Raw genomic sequence first — 18,221 nt, 5'->3', positions numbered from 1 at the left:
GCATAACGCCAGCCCTCACTGGAGGTTTGGGCCACACCTGTACCTGCCAGCCCGAGGATTTTCAAATTAGAACCTGGCACTTTCCCTCTAGGGAAGGTAAATAAGAAACTCTTTGCTTGAAAAGGTCAGCGAGAGTGAATCTGAGCATGAAATGAGCAGGAATGGGGACAGGTCTACACCCTTGAAGGCCACAATCACACATTCATCTGGCAGATATTTAAGTTCAGGGTGGACATGGAGACAGGCGTTTGGCTGCACTTTGAGTTTACATTTCAGCTGCCCAGCTCTGCTCTGAATGACGAGCAAACATTTCCTGATGCTCTCTGTGGGTCGCTGTGAGCAGCAAGAGCATGATTGACAAGAAAAGCCCATTGGGCTCATCCTTCCTTCCCAGCACTCATTCCTTGGGATCAAGGCTACAGCCACTGCCAAAAGTGCAAACTGACAGCTTGGCACTGTCTCAGTCATCCCCTGGGTTGTCCCCTCTGGAGAACGGACACAGGGGTTCAGGAGAATTTCTCTGAGGGAGTGCCCGGGGTAAACCCATGGATAAAGCAGCAAAATCCAGCAAATCCATGCACTGCTCTTGCAGATCCATGGGGTAGTGGATAAAGTTTAAGGAAGAACTGCCACATCCCTGAATCCACAGGAGAATTTAAAAGGTTTCCAACTATTTTGAGCCATCACGGATATTGAAAGACTTTGATGCTTTTCCTCTTTAATTCTTTATCAGGATTCATCTACAAAGGATATGAAAATCTACAGGACTCTCTTTGGGTTTGGGTTCCGTGATCCCTGAAGTCCTGTCTCTGTTGTATTTCCAGAATCCTCTTCCCTTTCCTCTCACACCTCTTCCAAACCCAACATTTTGTGTTCAAAGTGAGCCCAGGAAAAAGAAATAAATTCTTGCTTGCATTTTCCCTCACTTTTTATTTAATTCTCACCAAACCCTGTGCTCAGGAAAGGCCCAAAACCTTTTTAATCCCTGATGAAGAGGCTTCATCACCAGCTCAGTTCTAGGTTTAGAGGGACAGTTTTCCAACAGATGCCTGAAGAAAAGTAAATGTTTGTCTGGATGACTTGGAAATGCTCTGGAAACCAATTCTAATTCACTCACCTGGAGGCTTTTATCAGTATTAATTAAATGTTTAGCTTGATTGGATTGAAAATTTATTTTATATTTGTACAACTTGTAGGGGACAGTTCTGCTTTGAATACCCAAGGGGTTTTTGTAAATGCTGGAGATAATTTATATTAAAAACACCTTTTTCACAGGCAAAGAACCAGTAAACACTGGCATACACATTAATAACAGAATTAATGTAAATTCAGTTTTCCTAACTGAGGAACTAAATAGATTTTAGAAGCCTGGATTCATCCACATAAATGTTATTTCTCTGTAAAATTTCTGTGACACAAACACCCTCTTCATTGCTTGGATAACACAGAAAGTTTAAAAGTTCCTCCCAGAGTTGCTGAAATTACCTCAACCACACCTGACACGATGTGAGGGACTGACGTGCGCCCCTTCCTGCCTGGTTGTGCAAGAATTGGGTAAATTGAACATCCTTGACCTTTCCTCAAGTGTTACTAAGGGAGAAACAATTTGCGATTCACGACTCATTTCTGCCTGGGTCGCCTCTTTGACATGATCTGTCTTTGGCTTCATCTTCCTGCATTAAAAACGCTGATAAATTGGAGGGGAGGGGGAAAAATCATCCCAACTTTGGAGGTAAATAAACCAGAGGTAAATGAAATAATAAAATTGAAACAGAGGAGCTTTGGGAATGATTCTGGGGGTCTTCAAGGCTAAGCAAAAAGGCACAACCCCTCTGTTTTCACTTGGAGTTTTAAGCACAACCAGCCCAGTGGACTCTGCTTATTTTAGTCCGAGTCTCAAAATCCTGGATGGAAAAGCTCCACGCACACCTGCACCAAGAGGGAGGCCTGATAATGTTAAAAATTAGGATTGAAATTAATTTTTGCAGGCAAAATCTACTCGTGGCAACAAGTTCTACCCCAAACACCTTTGTGCTATAAAGGTGATGGTTGCTACAGGGGATGACGTGAGAGCCCTTCAAACAAAAGCTGCTCTTTCATGATGTCTCTGCAGTCATGTTTATATAATCCAGCATAGTTTCCTTTATCAGAACTGGGTGTTTGCACCTCCTGGCAGGGACACCTGGCTGCACATGCTCCGAATTTCACCCAGCAAATGAAAGTGAAGGGAAAGGCCTGACTGGCTGGGGAGGAATACAGCACCTTCAGAAAAGCTGTGGGTTAATTTATCATTTCCTTTTCAAACCTGCCATTCGAAGCAGGAATTCAGTTCCTTAGGAGAACTTCAGCTCTGGAACGGGGATAATTCCTGCACTTGTGCTGCTGGGGCAAAGAAAAGCTCAGTGGGAATGAAGTAGCTTGAGGAGGAATTCCTAACACCTTTCATTCTTTGCCTGTCCCGTGTCAATGAACGCTCACTAAACTCTGATTTATCAGGTTTTACCAGTTGGTTTTGTAACCAAACACTTCCTTCTGCTGGCATTAACCGAGAACTGCATTTGAAATCCAAACCACCACAGGGCTGTGGAAGGAAGTGGTTCCCCCTATTTTATTCTCATTTACTTCTGGATTAGGGCATCATCTCAGTTTACTGCTGCTGTCTGAACAGAAATCCTCTCAGCAGCTGCTCTGCCAGGTGCACCCCAAACCCACCTGTGACGCGGGTGGCTCCCTAAAATTAGAGCATGAACCAACGTTGAAAGCTAAAAGGAAAATTTGGACAGTATTTCCTGTGAGTGGCTGCTCAGACAAAAGCCTTTGGCTGTCAAAGGGCAGAAATGTGCAGACAAGTCTCTGATTTTGGCCCTGCAGCCCAAAGTCGTGCCCTGAATGACCCCAACATCCCTTGGTCTGCACAGGTGAATCCAGAGGCTGCAATGGAGAACTGAAAGAATTCCACAGCCCAGGGAGAGTTTCTGAGGAGTAACCAGACACAGATAATGCACCACAGCAGAGAAGTTTCCAGAAAATCATGCAAGATCTCCCTGGTTTAAGAGGTATGAACACATTTCGGGTGACACTGGGAGAGAAAAGAACACACTTCTGAAGGAAGACAATGTTCACAGATTCCCAGGATGGGTTGGGTTGGAAGAATCCTTAAAGATCATCTCATTCCTCCCCCTGCCATGGGCAGCAACACCTTCTACTAGAAGGATGATGATCTGCCCCCAAATAAACAGATTCAAACACTCAATAAAATAAAAGAATCAGCTGATTACTATTAATAAATCCAAAAAAGCCCTCACCTGCCGCGATGCTGCGCAGCCAGGCCACGATGTCCACCCCGGAGGTGTCCCTGGAGCTCGGTGGCCTCTTGCACTCAGTGGGTCTGGGCAGCCCCCTGGGGCCAAGGAATGAGGGGGTCCCCGCAGGATCCCCCGTGTGCCCCGTGTCGGGTGCCACCAGACCTGGCAGTGCCCCAAGGGCGGCTGTGGAAGGGTCCCAAGTCCTGCTCCTCCTGCGCTGGAGACCCCGGGCTCTGGCACGGATGGAGATGTGCAGGGCTGGAAGGGGAGGACATCCTTCAGCGTTGGGGGCTGCAGCAGGGGAAGGCTGTGGAGGGTCCCCATTTTCACCCTCGTGGCGGAGGGACAGCGATGCCTGTGCCCTTTGTGGCATGGGGGGCTTTGGGCCGCGGCCCGAGGGCTCTGCGGGCACCGGTGAGGGCTTGAGGAGCTGTGGGGCCAACTCATCCACGGTGCTTTGCCCAAGCAGAGGGGAGCTGGGCAGAAATCTGTCACCCAGGGCTGTCCCTGTGTCCGTTCCAGACCCGCAGCTCCCCTCTGACGCTGTCCCAAGTGCCAGCAAAGGGTGTTTGGGCTCTGGCAGCTTCACCCCGATCGCTGCCAGGTTCTTCATGCCAGGCACCAACCTCCTGAGACCTGCTGGGGAAACAGAGAGGGCTCAAAGCTCAGCAGAAATTAAGAATTAGGAATCTGAGGAGAAGACTTTAATTATTTTTTTTTCAGTTAATTTATTGTTTAATTAATTTAATTAATTACAAAGGGTGCTGGGAACTGCCCAGGCTCCCCAGGGAATGGGCCCGGCCCCGAGGCTGCCAGAGCTGCAGGAGCGTTTGGACAGCGCTCTCAGGGATGCCCAGGCTGGGCTTGTTGGGGTGTCTGTGCAGGGCCAGGGGCTGCACTGATGATCCCTGAGGGTCCCTTCCAGCTCAGGATATTCCATGCTTCTATGATTCTATGAAAATTCAAGGGACCTGGCAAACCCCGTGTTTAGCTTGTGCAAGGAGAGCTTGGTTCTTGCTCTCCCCAAAGCCCAGCTGGTGCAGTGGCAGGTCCAGGTCAGCTGGGGACAAGGCAAAGCACGGCCCTGGTGACCATCCCTGGGCCAAAGCCCAGCCTTGAGCATGTCAGTATTTTAATTCAATGAGGCTTCAATCCCTCCCTAATTAAACACCTAAACATCTTTCCAGTGCTCTACTAAAGACATCCATTTAAAATTTGGATCCTAGTGGTGATTTTATAACTAATTAGGACCATATGATCATAGTATGGCCTGGGCTGGGAGGGATATTAAAGACCACCAAGTCCCACCCCCTGTCATGGGCAGGGACACCTCCCACTGTCCCAGGCTGCTCCAAGCCCCAATGTCCAGCCTGGCCTTGGGCACTGCCAGGGATCCAGGGGCAGCCCCAGCTGCTCTGGGCACCCTGTGCCAGGGCCTGCCCACCCTCCCAGGGAACAATTCCTGCCCAATATCCCATCTAACCCTACTCTGTCAGTTTGAAGCCATTCACCCTTGTCCTGTCCCTCTGTCCCTTGTCCCAAGTTCCTCTCCATGTTTCTTGTAGCTCCCTTTAGGCACTGGGAGGCCACAATTGGGTCACCCCAGAGCTTCTTTTCTCCAGGCTGAACCTTCCCGTTTCTCCCAACCTTTCCTCACAGCAGAGCTGCTCCATCCCTCTGAACATCCTGGTGGCCTCCTCTGGATTTGTTCCAGTTAAGCAGAAGTGAGAAAGTCGGACTCAGAGAGCAGTGACAATTCCCACAGTGGGGGAGTTCCCCTCAGTGCATCCAACCCAGTGATTCCTTCACTCATGGAAAACAGACGGTCAGAATTGATTGGAAAAAGCTCTTCATTCCACTCAACTCCTGTAGTACGGAGCTGGTGGGATGAATTAGAGCTTTAAATACCACCCTGAGCCTGGCTCTGCACAGCCCCTGCAGGCACAGAGCCAAGGGACAGATTGGGTGACACACGCTGCCGTTGAACAGGCTGATTTTCACACCACCCCCTGCAACCAGCTCCATGTTTGAAGAGGATTTTTGCAGCATTTTGTGGAATAAATAAAGGTCTGAGTGAATTTGTTTGGAGAAAAATATAATGGGGAGAGCAAAGGTTTGTTTACTTGAAGAAGCTCCATGGAAAATACAGCATTTGTGGGGGAGGTTGGGTTATTGTGCCATCTTCAATTCTTAAATCTTTAATTCTTTTTATTCATTTCATATCAAAAAATCTCTCATATGGAGGCTTCTCCCCACCAGCAGTTTTGTTCCTGATTGAATCATTACCCTTGACATCTTTTGTGTAGAACATTAAATGAATCTTTTTGCCATCATCTGGAATAATTAAACTAAGGACACTTTGTCTAATGAGTTGTAACAGCACAGTTCAAAGGGAGTCTTTCTTTTGTGACATCATCGAATTAGCTGGATCCTTGCAGTCTGTTCCAATGAAATATAACATGCCAGCCTGTGGGAGCTGATAGACCCCAGGGTTATTCCAGACCTGACAAAGACACACAAAAATTCAGCTCTGCTCGGCAGGTCACAAGAAGGCCGCGATCCCTCAGCTGATGAGGTCACTTGTGGGAGGTTCACCAAGGCCATGGGCCAGGTTGTGGCCTTGGGTCACACCAGCCCCCTGCAGCTCCAGGCTAGGGGAAGAGGGGCTGGAAAGCTGGAAAATGTCCTGGGAGAGCTGGTGACAGCGACTCAGCTTGGGCTGGGTGGTCAAGAAGGCCAATGGTACCTGAAATAACTGAGTTCAAAGGAGCAGAGTGTCCTAATGTGGGAATGATCCAAGAAAGAAGCAGGAAATGTCTTAAAGGACTCTGCAGGTTCTTGGTGTTGTTTACTCAGGGGATAAAAGCACCATCAAAGGATGTTTGTTCCCTTCTGGTTGAACATCAATCTGCCTTGTATCACATTACTCTGAGACTGTGCTCATACAAAGAGAAGTAAGTCCAAGCAAATCTCTGCCCTGAGAGCTGCCAACTGCATTTCTTGTCTCAGACAGCAAAGACTGAGAAAAAGGTGGAGTTAAAACCTCCCATTTCTGTATTACCCTTTAGTTTGGCTTCTTGTATGAACTTAATTTGAAATTAGTCATGATGAGGCCAGGACACGACGCTGGGTGCTTGTCCTGCTGACTGGAAAAGTAGAACCCAAAACCTGCAAGGAAGGCAGTTCCCCTTCAACTTAATTCCACTTTCAATATCAAGAAAGTTGGGGGAGGGTTTTTACATCTGGAATCAAAGGACAGGATTTACTGATTTTTTTTTTCTTAGTTTTAAGGAAATCTGTGGATTGCACAGCTCTTAATCTCACTGCCACCCGAAACAATTGGTCAGTTCTGCAAACAAAACTAAATATTTCTACAAGGAAAAGTTTGTGTTGGCCCCATGTGGCCCTTCAGGGATGGAAAGGACCCATCAGGAAACAGTGACATTCTGAACTCAAATATTTGTCTTGCCTTAAGCCTCCAGTGGATCTTGTCATTACATCTTTGTTCTGGCTGAGATTTAGGGATGGGGAGGCCCCAGGGAAGGAGCTGCTCCAGCAGATTTGGAAGTAAATGAGAAGGAATCCATCTCCACGCTGCTGATAATGAATTATCTGAGGCTTTTCTTGCCTCATCCAAGGGCCAGCTCAGCAGAGACCCCCCCAGCTGTGCTGGGAAATGCAGGTGGACAGAAGAAATCCAGAGCCCTTTCCAGCCAATTAAACCCTTGAGGTCAGCACGGAAAGAATCCAAAATCACAACGAGCTGTGCTGATGTCACCAGCTCAGCAATGCAGATAAATGACGATATTTTACCCGAGCACGTTTAGAGCCAGTAAGGACCAATTTAGCTGGAGGCAAAGACTGTTCCTGCAACTCCTGTGGGCCATGGCTGTGCACTCATGGATGTGCTTCCCAGGGCCTGTGCCTCTGACTGTGCTCATTCCCTTCCTTTCCCAGTACATTCCGTGCTGGGATCAGCTCTGCAGTGAGAAGTATTTAAAACCTCCCTGCAGTGTGAAATTCCTACACAGATATAGAATTATTGCACAGGGAGCGAACGTGAATAATCATGGCAGTGATGCAGATACAAGGAATGCACCTGCTGCCCTTCTCTCCTGGGAGAAGATCCAAGTTTTCCTGTGGAGTTCGGGATATTTTGGAGAGGAATGAAACAGCTTTGATTCCGTCCCTGTGCTCCACTCTGGTGAATCCCCACTTGGAGCACCAGCGCCAGCTCTGTGTTCCCCAACAGAGGAGGGACAGGGAGCTGCTGGAGAGAGTCCAGAGGAGAGGATTGGAGTGATGGAGCACCTGGCCATAGGGAAACACTGAGGGAATTGGGATTGTTCAGCCTGGAGAGGAGAAGGCTCCAGGGAGAGCTCCGAGCCCCTTGCAGGGCCTAAAGGGGCTCCAGGAGAGCTGCAGAGGGACTGGGGACAAGGCATGGAGGGCCAGGACCCAGGGAATGGCTTCCCAGTGCCAGAGGGCAGGGCTGGATGGGATCTTGGGAAGGAATTGTTCCCTGGGAGGGTGGGCAGGCCCTGGCCCAGGGTGCCCAGAGCAGCTGGGGCTGCCCCTGGATCCCTGGCAGTGTCCAAGGCCAGGCTGGACATTGGGGCTGGGAGCAGCCTGGGACAGTGGGAGGTGTCCCGCCCGTGGCAGGGGTGGCAATGGATGACCTCTCAGTTCCTTTCCAATCCAAACCATTCCGGGATTCTCCTCAAACAAGGTGATGAGCCCACATCTCTCAGTGTTGGGGCAAATGAGCACTGGGCTGTTCGTGAAGGGAAGGGGAATAAATGCAGCAGGGCAGGGATTGTCCACGGAACAGGCTGGAACTGCCCATAGCACAGGCAGGGATTGCCCATGGAACCCACTGGGATTGCCCATGGAACCCACTGGGATTGCCCATGGCACAGGCTGGGGTTGCCCATGGCACAGGCAGGGGTAGCCCATGGCACAGGCCAGGGTTGCCCATGGCACAGGCTAGGGTTGCCCATGGCACAGGCAGGGATTGCCCATGGCACAGGCAGGGATTGCCCATGGCACAGGCAGGGGTAGCCCATGGCACAGGCTGGGATTGCCCCTGGCACAGGCTGGGATTCCAGGATCTGACTCCCGTGCAGATGCAGCTCCCAGAGCCTCTGCTGGGGCAGCAGAGTTGGCAGAGCAGCCCAGGACAGGGACGGGCTTTGCCTCTCTCGGCAGGAGAATTTGGCACAGCCCCAAACTGGGGAATTTTCTTCCTTACCGCTCCAGTGACCATCCCGAGGTCACGGGAGTTAAGTGACCAATTCACAGCCAATTATGAAGAGATTTAACTGCAAAGAAGCCTCCGGAAGGATTGGGAATCTTTTGTTACCTGGCTTCTTACTGAGCTCTGGTTCTGGGCTCAGGTGAACGCGTTCCAGGTGGAACAGCTCTGGGAAAAGCACGCCAGAGGCCAGCAGGCTCGGCTGGCTGGGAATTGTCCTTTCCCTTTGTCAATGGATCCCCTCCCTTTGCTTGGGGAGATAAATTAATTTTTAAAAGAACTCGAGCATCCCTTTGGTTTCCTTTCTCACCTAAAATCTCCAGCTGGAGCATCTCGGTTCCCCCAGCATCCTCTGGGGAGAAAATACCCCAAATTCCCATTTATGATCCCCCTGGGCACCGTGGATGTGGCCGCAGAACTGCGCAGATCCATCGGGATTGACACCCAGAAAACATTCCTGCAGCGGGAGGGGAGAGGAGGTGTCTGAGGGACTTTCTTGGAAATGTCACTGAAGGCAAAGGACCTTCAAGGCTCCTCCAGCTCTGCTCCAGGTCCCAGAAATGCTGTCAAGGATTCCCAGCATGGATCTGGGGACCTCTCTGGATCCACATTTCCACACCTCTGGGAAATAGGGAAAAGCCCTTCCAGTGAAACATCTCAGAGCTGTGCAGGCTGAGGGGCTCTGGTTTCCACATTATTTGACCAGAAAATTTTTATATTCAGAGTTGTTTCAGTCGCAGAGGGTCACTTTGACATAGAGAATAATGAAATAAATCCCTGATTGAGATTCTCATCTCTCCCAGACATCCGTGGAAAATTATCCTAAAGCTTCCCAAAAGCACACTTCCATGTCTTTAGGGGATGCACAGGAAGGGCTGAAGTGTTAGGATGGAAATTTGAAGTTTTTTGGTAGAAAGTGCATTCATTTTCTCTTTGAGAAGCTTCTTTTTACAGATAAAAAGCAGTAAAACAGCGAGACAGTGCTCTCCCAGAAGAAAGAGAGTGGTGATGTCGAGTGTTGATGCATTATGATGGTTCCTACACATAAATATATTTTCTCTAAGAGCCTTTACATCCTTTATTTCACACTAATTACAACAATGAGGACTTTAATAATCTGCTACTCTGATGGCAACCTTGAAATTGCCATTTACAACACTGACTTCAAACAGTGGGAAAAAGCTGCTCCTTAATATTTCCATGCAACTTTTTAGCAAAAACATCTGACCAAAATATACATATTTCTTTAACCTTCTCCCCTCAGATCTCTGCAAACTTGACAGTTATCACCAAACCTTCACAAGTTTACTTCTAAATACTTAAAAGGAATTACAGGTGGGAATATTACTCAAGGCTGAAAGGTTTTAGAGGTAAATTGCTCCTTGATTAAAACCTTGAAGTGCTCCTTTTTTTGGGAGCATTTATTCACACATGGATCAGCCCATCATAACACCCTGAAGCTTTTCCCACATCTTTATATGTAAATTATTATTTTCTGGCCACTTACTGACAGGGGGATTTTGAGGATTAATCATTCCTATGTTTAATTTTAGAATTATTTTTAACTCCTCTATCAGAAAAGCAGCTACAGTGAAACTGCAGAGTTGCATTCAATAGGGATTATTTGCACGTAACAAATACCTAGAAAATAAATTCTTGGTTTATTGGTTTTTTTAAATGCACATGGACAAAAACCTGGAGAAATTATTATGCTGGAAAGCACTGGGAAAAGAAAAATAATTTGATTGCATAATATTGAAAAATAATTGATTGCCAGTCTGACTAATTAATGGATTAAAGGAAATTATTGAGATAAATCCATTTTTTTACCTGCTGTGTGAACCTTGAGTGGAAGTAGCAGCACCAGCAGCCAGAAATGGCTCCTGAGATCCTGTTTTGCCCAGGCCATTCCAAGGGCAGGAATGATGTTGTTGCTGGACCTGGGAGAACACAAAAGTCTTGGGTCTCTGGTTCAGCAGCACCTGCCCAGGAACACAAAAGGATCTCGGATTTGCATTTGTAAAGGAAAAATAATCCCAGGAGTTCCCAAACCACAGATTAGAAGGGCGAGGCTGGGGTGGGATAAGCATAGAACCAGAAAATAGGAGAGAAACACAGAATTCCAGAATCGTTTAGGTTGGAAGAGCCCTCCAAGGTCATCGAGTCCAAGCTGTGCCACCTGAAAAGGTGGGGACCTTTTCCCCAGCCCAGAGCACTGAGTGCCACATCCAGGAATTCCTTGGGTACCTCCAGGGATGGGCACTCCAAACCTCCCTGGGCAGCCCCTGCCAAGGCCTGAGCACCCTTTCCATGGGGAAATTCCTGCTGCTGTCCACCCTGAGCCTGCCCTGGCCCAGCCTGAGGCCGTTCCCTCTCCTCCTGTCCCCCTTCCCTGGGAGCAGAGCCCGATCCCCCCAGCTGCCCCCTCCTGAGCCCACCCAGCTCCCTCAGCAGCCCCTCACGTCCCAAGGTTCCTCCAGACATTCCATGAACGCGGCCCTGGATATTTAGGATGCAGAATTGATGTTCAATTCTCCACTGACCTCTGAAAAAACCCCAGTGCTGCACCGTGTCTCCACAGGCTCTTCACTGGGAAAAACACCTCCATGGAAAACACACGGGGGGAGTCACAGCACCCAGGTGATGCTCCCAGACACAGCTCCAGCTCTTTTCACTGCAGCGATTTCTTGGAAAAGTCACTTGATCTGAAGGCAAGTAGCAGGATGTGCTGCCATCCTCTGTGGGCACCTTCCCCTCACAAGAAATGAGGTGTGAACTTTGCACTAGGCCAAATAACCATTTCCTGATGGTTTTGAGGTGCTCTCAAAGCGCTGGCTCTCAAAGCCAGGAAATGTTGGCGGCAGAGCTGTGCCCCGGAATGTTCCCAGCCCAGCTGGGTCAGTGTGAGATGAGGCTCTGCTTTGTCTCACCCAGGACCTCCTGGGTGGGGCCTTTCCCTCCATTCAGCCTGGAAATAATACAGCTAAACCCTAGGCCTGATTAGGAGTCCAAAAGGGCTTTTTTGAAAGAAAATGGCACAAATGCCTGGAGTTCTGTGGGATCACAATCCCACAGAGGAGATTAAGTTTTTTCCAGGTGCATTCCCAACCCTCTTTGTAGAAAGGCCCAGCCTCACCCCAGGCAATGGTTGTGGATGTGTGAGCACCGTGTTATCCTGGAAGTGTGGAACCTAAAACCCGGACCTAAAACCTGAGTTTCACTGAAACCTGTGACTCATAAGCCCAGCTCAGCCTCTTGGTTTTCCAAGTGTCACCTCTTTCCCTGCTACATAAAGGAAAGGAAAGGAAAGGAAAGGAAAGGAAAGGAAAGGAAAGGAAAGGAAAGGAAAGGAAAGGAAAGGAAAGGAAAGGAAAGGAGAAAGGAAAGGAAAGGAAAGGAAAGGAAAGGAGAAAGGAAAGGAAAGGGCCTCAAGCTGTGCCAGGGAAGGTTCAGGTTGGATATCAGGAAAAATTTCCTCACTGAAAGAGAGGTCAGGCATTGAATGGGCTGTCCAGGGAAGTGGTGGAGTCACCATCCCTGGAGGAGCTCAAAAAACAAGCAGATGTGGCACTTGGGGACATGGTTTAGAGGAAATGGGATTTGGTCAAAGGCTGGATTTGATGACCTTGGAGGTCTTTTCCAACCTCTGTGATTCTGTGATTCTGTGAAACCCAGCCCAAGACCCCTCCGTGTGTTACAAATATTGAAATTCAAGCTCTACTCTGCCCGTGGTGATTTCCACTGCTCAGCAATCAAAGGTTTGAGAGGGGAATAACGAAGGGGAAGTTTGGGAAGAAAAATGGGAAGGCAAGAGAAGGAAAGAACAGACAGGGAGATGTTGCAGCTCAGAGCACAGAGGGAAGAGCAACCCTGAGGCATGAAGTTCTACTGGATGCCCCTGCCCTGGGGTGTGGTGAGAAGCTGAGTGAAGGTCAAGCGTTCAGGGATGTGTGTGGATCCTGTACATCCGCATTTCTGGCATTCCATTCCTTACAAAGGCTTTTGTCTCGGGGTAATTAACACCTCCTGATTGGGGCTTTGCTCTGGAAGGTTGGGGGAATTTTCTTCTGAGGGATTCCCTTGGTGGGATTTCCTGTAAGGAACTCCAGGGATGCATTAGCACGGAGTTCTCTGAATTGTGAGTGTGTTAGCAGCCCCCGGCTGAGGATTCGCAGGTGTTTTGTTTATAACACATTCGGGAAGGCCCAGCCTCAGCTTAAATTAAAGGTAAAGCAGATTGCCCTTCCTGCACCCAGCTCTTACCTGCTCCAGCAGGGGATATTCCCTGCAGGAAGAGGGAAATCTGTCTTCCCTTTTCCTCTCCAGCAGCAGGAACAGCTCTGGATTTCACAGAGGGGCTCCGAGCAGGAGGGAGGGAGCAGAACTGTGTCGGTGTCATTGCCCCCATGGTTCATGGCCTGGTTTTTAGGCTCCTGCATCTCCTTGCAGACATCCCCGAGCAGTCTGATCCCTGCAGCCCATTTGTCTCTCTCCAGCCCAGAAATTCCTGCCAAAATGATGCTGCAGGTGATGTGATGTTAATATGAATTATCTTCAACCCAAACTCCCTCCTTGGCTGAGCAGGAAAGAGCACGAACTGCAGAATTTTGGCCTCTGTGTGACGCAAACCTGTGCTGAGCTGTTTGAGGAAGGACAAATCCAGTGATCCCAGCACAGCACTGAGCCCCTGCCTACACCAGGTCATTCTTGGTGGGAGAGGAGCGAGAGGCCAACCTTGTAAGGAATGAGAGATAACAGCAAAAATTCTTGGAGAAGGAGCAACACCAGGCTCATGAGGCTGTGAGTCATGGGAGACTCTGTGTGTGTCTGCCACAGGGCTCTGGGGAACCAGATCATTATTGATGACCTAAAGTTTCATAACATTCATTCTTTCTAAAACCTCTTTTGCCCCCTTCCAGGGATCAATCACCACAAAGGCCTGGGAAAGTTAAGTTCATGTTTTTCCAGATGTTGAGGAATAGAAAGGATGCTCCATCCCTAGAAGTTTCCAAGGCCAGGTTGGAAGGGGATTGGAGCACCCTGGTCCAGTGGAAGGTGTCCTTGCCAATGGCAGGGGCTGGAATGAGATGAGCTTTAAGTTCCCTTCCAACCCAAACAGTTCTGTGACTTTACAAAGGGAAAAGGATCTTTTTTCCAGGTTAGGTCTGGCAGGAGGATGCTGAGGGTAGGAAGGTCCTGTGGAGCTTTGGCACCCCCAGCCTCAGGGAGCTGTTCACTCACTCCTACCCTGGCTGAAGAGATCTCAGGTGAGTTGATGACCTTCCTCTTCAACGTGTCACCTGGGCCATGCCTTTCTTAGCATCCCAGAATATCCTGAGCTGGAAGGGACCCTCAGGGATCATCAGTGCAGCCCCTGGCCCTGCACAGACACCCCAACAAGCCCAGCCTGGGCATCCCTGAGAGCGCTGTCCAAACGCTCCTGCAGCTCTGGCAGCCTCGGGGCCGGGCCCATTCCCTGGGGAGCCTGGGCAGTGCCCAGCAGCCTCGGGGGGAAGAACCTTTCCCTGAGCTCCATGCCCAGCCCTGACCCAGCTCCAGCCATTCCCTGGGCTCCTGTCCCTGTTTTCCAGAGAGTTCTTCCATGTGCAGCTCTTTTCCCTGTCACAGAAGAGCCGTGATCCTGGTCCTGCTGATGGATCCCTCGGTGCTGGGAAGTCTCACCTGGAGAGGACTGGAGTCCTTCCCCTCTCCGTGACTCTGCTCCTTCAGCAGCAGCCAGGGCATCCTCTGGGTGTTCCTGCAGGCAGGTATTTATGGGAGTTAAGTTCTCCCAAAGATTTAAGAAACCCCTGCCAGTTTGGAGTCTGGAAGCTCCGGGCACCTGGTTTAGATAGGAATGAGGTGAGTGAGGTTTTGTCCCCGTGCTGCAAAACAGGTGAGTTCAACCAGCACAGAGCAAGGAGGCCAAAAAGCACAAAAATGAGAGCATTTCATGAACTGAAGTGAGATGAAAATGTCACTGCTACCAAGGATTTCTTGGTATGCACCTCTATTCTCCACCTGTTTAATTAGGGCAGCACGGGCTGGTGCTCTTCAAAAGAGAGCTGTGACTACAAGAACCAGCTCCATCACACCCGAGGTTCTCAATAACACAGCAAGGGTTGGTAGTGGAAATATTTAATATTAAAGTGGCCTTTTTTAGGTTTTCATCCAGCAGGGATCATCCAAGAGCAAGCCAGGCCTGATGTGAGCAGGTTGGAATCCTCCACCCCCTCCCCAGGGCATCTTAGGCCGGTCAAGGGGAAGAGATTTTCATTCCCAGACATTCCCAGGTCCAGCCAGCTCAGAGCTCCTCTGACGTGGTCAAACCTTCTTTGGGGATTACTAAATTGTGGAATATTTGAGGTGAACATCTGCCACCTGACCCCAAGGTGTGTTTGGCCTTCACTGAGAGCAAAGCCAAGGCAAAGGGTTTGGGAATGGCCAAGTGGGATCAGCCACGAGTGAGTCAACCCAGAGTCCTTGTGTAGCTGACCACGATTTTCTACATTTTCCACTGGAAAAAAAAAAGCTGCTTTGCTGAAATCCAAGCTTTCAGCAGGATTGTGTTGGGTTCTGCCCTTTATATTCTGAATGCAAAGTCAAACATGCAAATAAGGCTGAAATGTTCCATTTTCCCATGACGAGAACTTTGCATTTCCACTCTTCCTTTCAAAATAATTTTTGCGATGAAAATTATTGCCTGATGCAATAAAGTACAATAAGGACATCAAGGAGGGCTGTCAAAATGACAACAGAGCAACTTGGAAAAACTTTTTAAACGCCACATTCTGTGCTGAATTTTTAAATATGACATTTCACTCCACACTGCAATGAAAATTGAGTTTGAAATTACAGGGGAAAAAAAAAAAGAGACATTTCAGTTCCCACGTAGGCGTAGCCTTAAAGCATCAAACATTTCAAACCCCAAACTTTGATGGGGTGGCACCAGGTATTCAAAAACGATTTCTGAAAGCTCTAAAATATCACGGAGAAAGTATCAGATAGAGAATTTTTAAACCTTTTAAAACCTTGAAAACTTTCTGCATTAAAAACCAGAGACTATTTGGCTTTTTTAAGGACAATATTGGCTTTTTTAAGGACAAGCATCCTTACAGAAGTCCCCAGCAATGTCATGATCTGAGATTACAGGGTCCCCTTGCCCTGCTTGAAGCTCGGTTTCACTGAGAGTGAACTTTAGAGGTTTTTAAGCTCAGATAATATTTAAATTCATTACTTCATCTCTTAAAGGCATCACTCCACAGCCTTGGGAAGAGGCAAAGGGAGTGACTCCTGTGCCAGGCTGGTTTCCAGCAATACCCAGATGGAAACCTTTAATTTGCATTTTTCTGCTTCGTGTTAATTCCTCTTTATCTGAACAACAGAAAATGGCTCCTTCCCTGAATGTATAAATACATGGAAATTGGATCAACTTAAAATATTGCAGTGTAAAATGTCTGTAAATGTTTCTAAATATTGAAATAAAGTTTGTTTTACCAGCAACAGGAAGCGTTTCTTCAGGGGCTCAAAGCTGGGAGAGCTGGGGGTGCTCACCTGGCGAGGAGAAGGCTCCAGGGAGAGCTCCGAGCCCCTTGCAGGGCCTAAAGGGGCTCCAGGAGAGCTGCAGAGGGACTGGGGACAAGGCATGGAGGGCCAGGACCCAGGGAATGGCTTCCCAGTGCCAGAGGGCAGGGCTGGATGGGAGATTGGGAAGGAATTGTTCCCTGGGAGGGTGGGCAGGCCCTGGCACAGGGTGCCCAGAGCAGCTGGGGCTGCCCCTGGATCCCTGGCAGTGCCCAAGGCCAGGCTGGGATAGTGGGAGGTGTCCCTGCCCATGGAACAAGATGAGTTTTAAGGTCCCTCCCAACCCAAATTCTGTGACTCTGTAAAAGCTGGATGAGACTCGAGGTTTCTGCTCCACGGCCACATTGCAGATGTACAGTCAGGAAGAACCCCCCGTGCCCTCAGGACATGCCAAGGTCAGCTTTTCTGAGGTGATCTTCCTTGTTTTAAACTGGAATACTGAAGTTGCATTGCTGAGGGGGCTTTTCAGTGGCTTGAAAGCGAGTGGGATTCCTGCAGACCAAGAAAACAGATCCCAAACAAAATTAAAACAACAACAGCAAAACCAGAACAAGACCAAAAAATCCCTCAGCAGAAGGGCTTGGGAGTACTGTCTGGGAAGGAGAGTGGCTTTTGGAGGCAGGAGATTGGCAGGGAGGAAAATTGAGTTTGAAATGTGTTGTCAGGGCAGCTCTGTGATCATGGGGGTGTGGATTTCTCTGTGAGAAACAAAACCTCTCGTGGGAATTCCTGAGGATTGTGCAGGAACAACCGGCAGGAATCTGCAAACCAGAGAATTCTTTGGAGAGCTGATTGGGACAAATTGTAATGCTGAGACTTTCTTGTGTAATCCCCACTGTTCCCATCCCTTCAGAGCTCTGGAGCGATCCCAGAACTTCTCCTTGCTCTTTCTGCTCCATCTGAGCTGCCTGGTTTTGGGAACACCCAAATTCCAGAGCTCTCCTGGGATTCAGCTCCAGCCATGAGGCTCTGGAAGGGAAGCTTAACTTCAACCACCTCCTGGTGGAAATCCTGAACGTTTCCAGGTAGGACTTGAGGCCATCTGACCTCACTCATGTCCCTGTGGGTGCCACAGCTTTGTCATAGTCACCTTGGCTGAACTGACTCCTTGTGCCACCAGCATTTGGTGGATCATCCTTTAAATGCGGGGTAGATTTGGGGTAGATCCCACTAATTTGCCCTAAAGCCAGCCTTAAACTCAATCCTAAGATTCAACATTTAGACTTGGGGGTGAATTTCACTTGTAACACAGCAAAGGTGTCCCTAAAAAACCTGCAGAAGTCCTGGAATTCCCTGAAGGGGCTTTTAAAGCTTCCCACACCTGTCTGACTCTTCCCTCAGGCCCAGCAGTATCTGCAGTTGGAATGTCATGGATTTTTCTTCCAGGCTGGAAAAGGAGTAGCTGGAGGTTTGGGAATTACCTGGAAGTGCTTGAAATAAGGCTGTGAATGTCAATTGAATTTTCCCCTCCTTAATTGTTCTGTGTGAAGCTGAACTGGCAGGCGGATGGCAGCAGCCCTGACTTTTTTTGGTGTGTGTGTTCCAGAGCTTTTCTGGATGTTTCCTGGAGGAAACATCTTGGTGAGCGAAACCCAGTTTCAGTGGTGCATTGGGAGTGTGAGCTCTGGCTCAAGAAATAATCCAGGATTGCAAATTCCACAGGAGCTTGTGAGAATTGGCATTATCTGCGGGCAAGGGTCCATGGGAGGAGGAGGAAACTCTTCCTGGCATCCCACAAAGCTCCCGAGCACGAATTACTGAGCTGAACTAATGAGTTTGCTGATCAGAAGTACCTCATCTGAGTTTTAATGGTGCTCGACATAGAAGGGTTATTTGAATTTATGGTGGTGTCTCTTCGTTCTTGTGGCAGAGTAGTTTGGAAGATCATTTTTAAGACATCCCATCTCATTCATTAATGAAGGAAATTCAGGTTTTACCATGAGTAATGTCTTATCTCAAGTTGCAATAGTATAAGAAGACTCTTTTCATATGGAAATCCTCCAAGTCTTCAGCATTTCTTCTTGTACTCTTTGAACTTGATTTACATTTTCCCAACAGAATTGACTGAAAACCCGGCT

This window comes from Corvus cornix, chromosome 28, assembly GCF_000738735.6.
Source record: "Corvus cornix cornix isolate S_Up_H32 chromosome 28, ASM73873v5, whole genome shotgun sequence".
Classification (NCBI taxonomy): domain Eukaryota; kingdom Metazoa; phylum Chordata; class Aves; order Passeriformes; family Corvidae; genus Corvus; species Corvus cornix.
Note: the sequence above shows the minus strand (reverse complement) of the source record.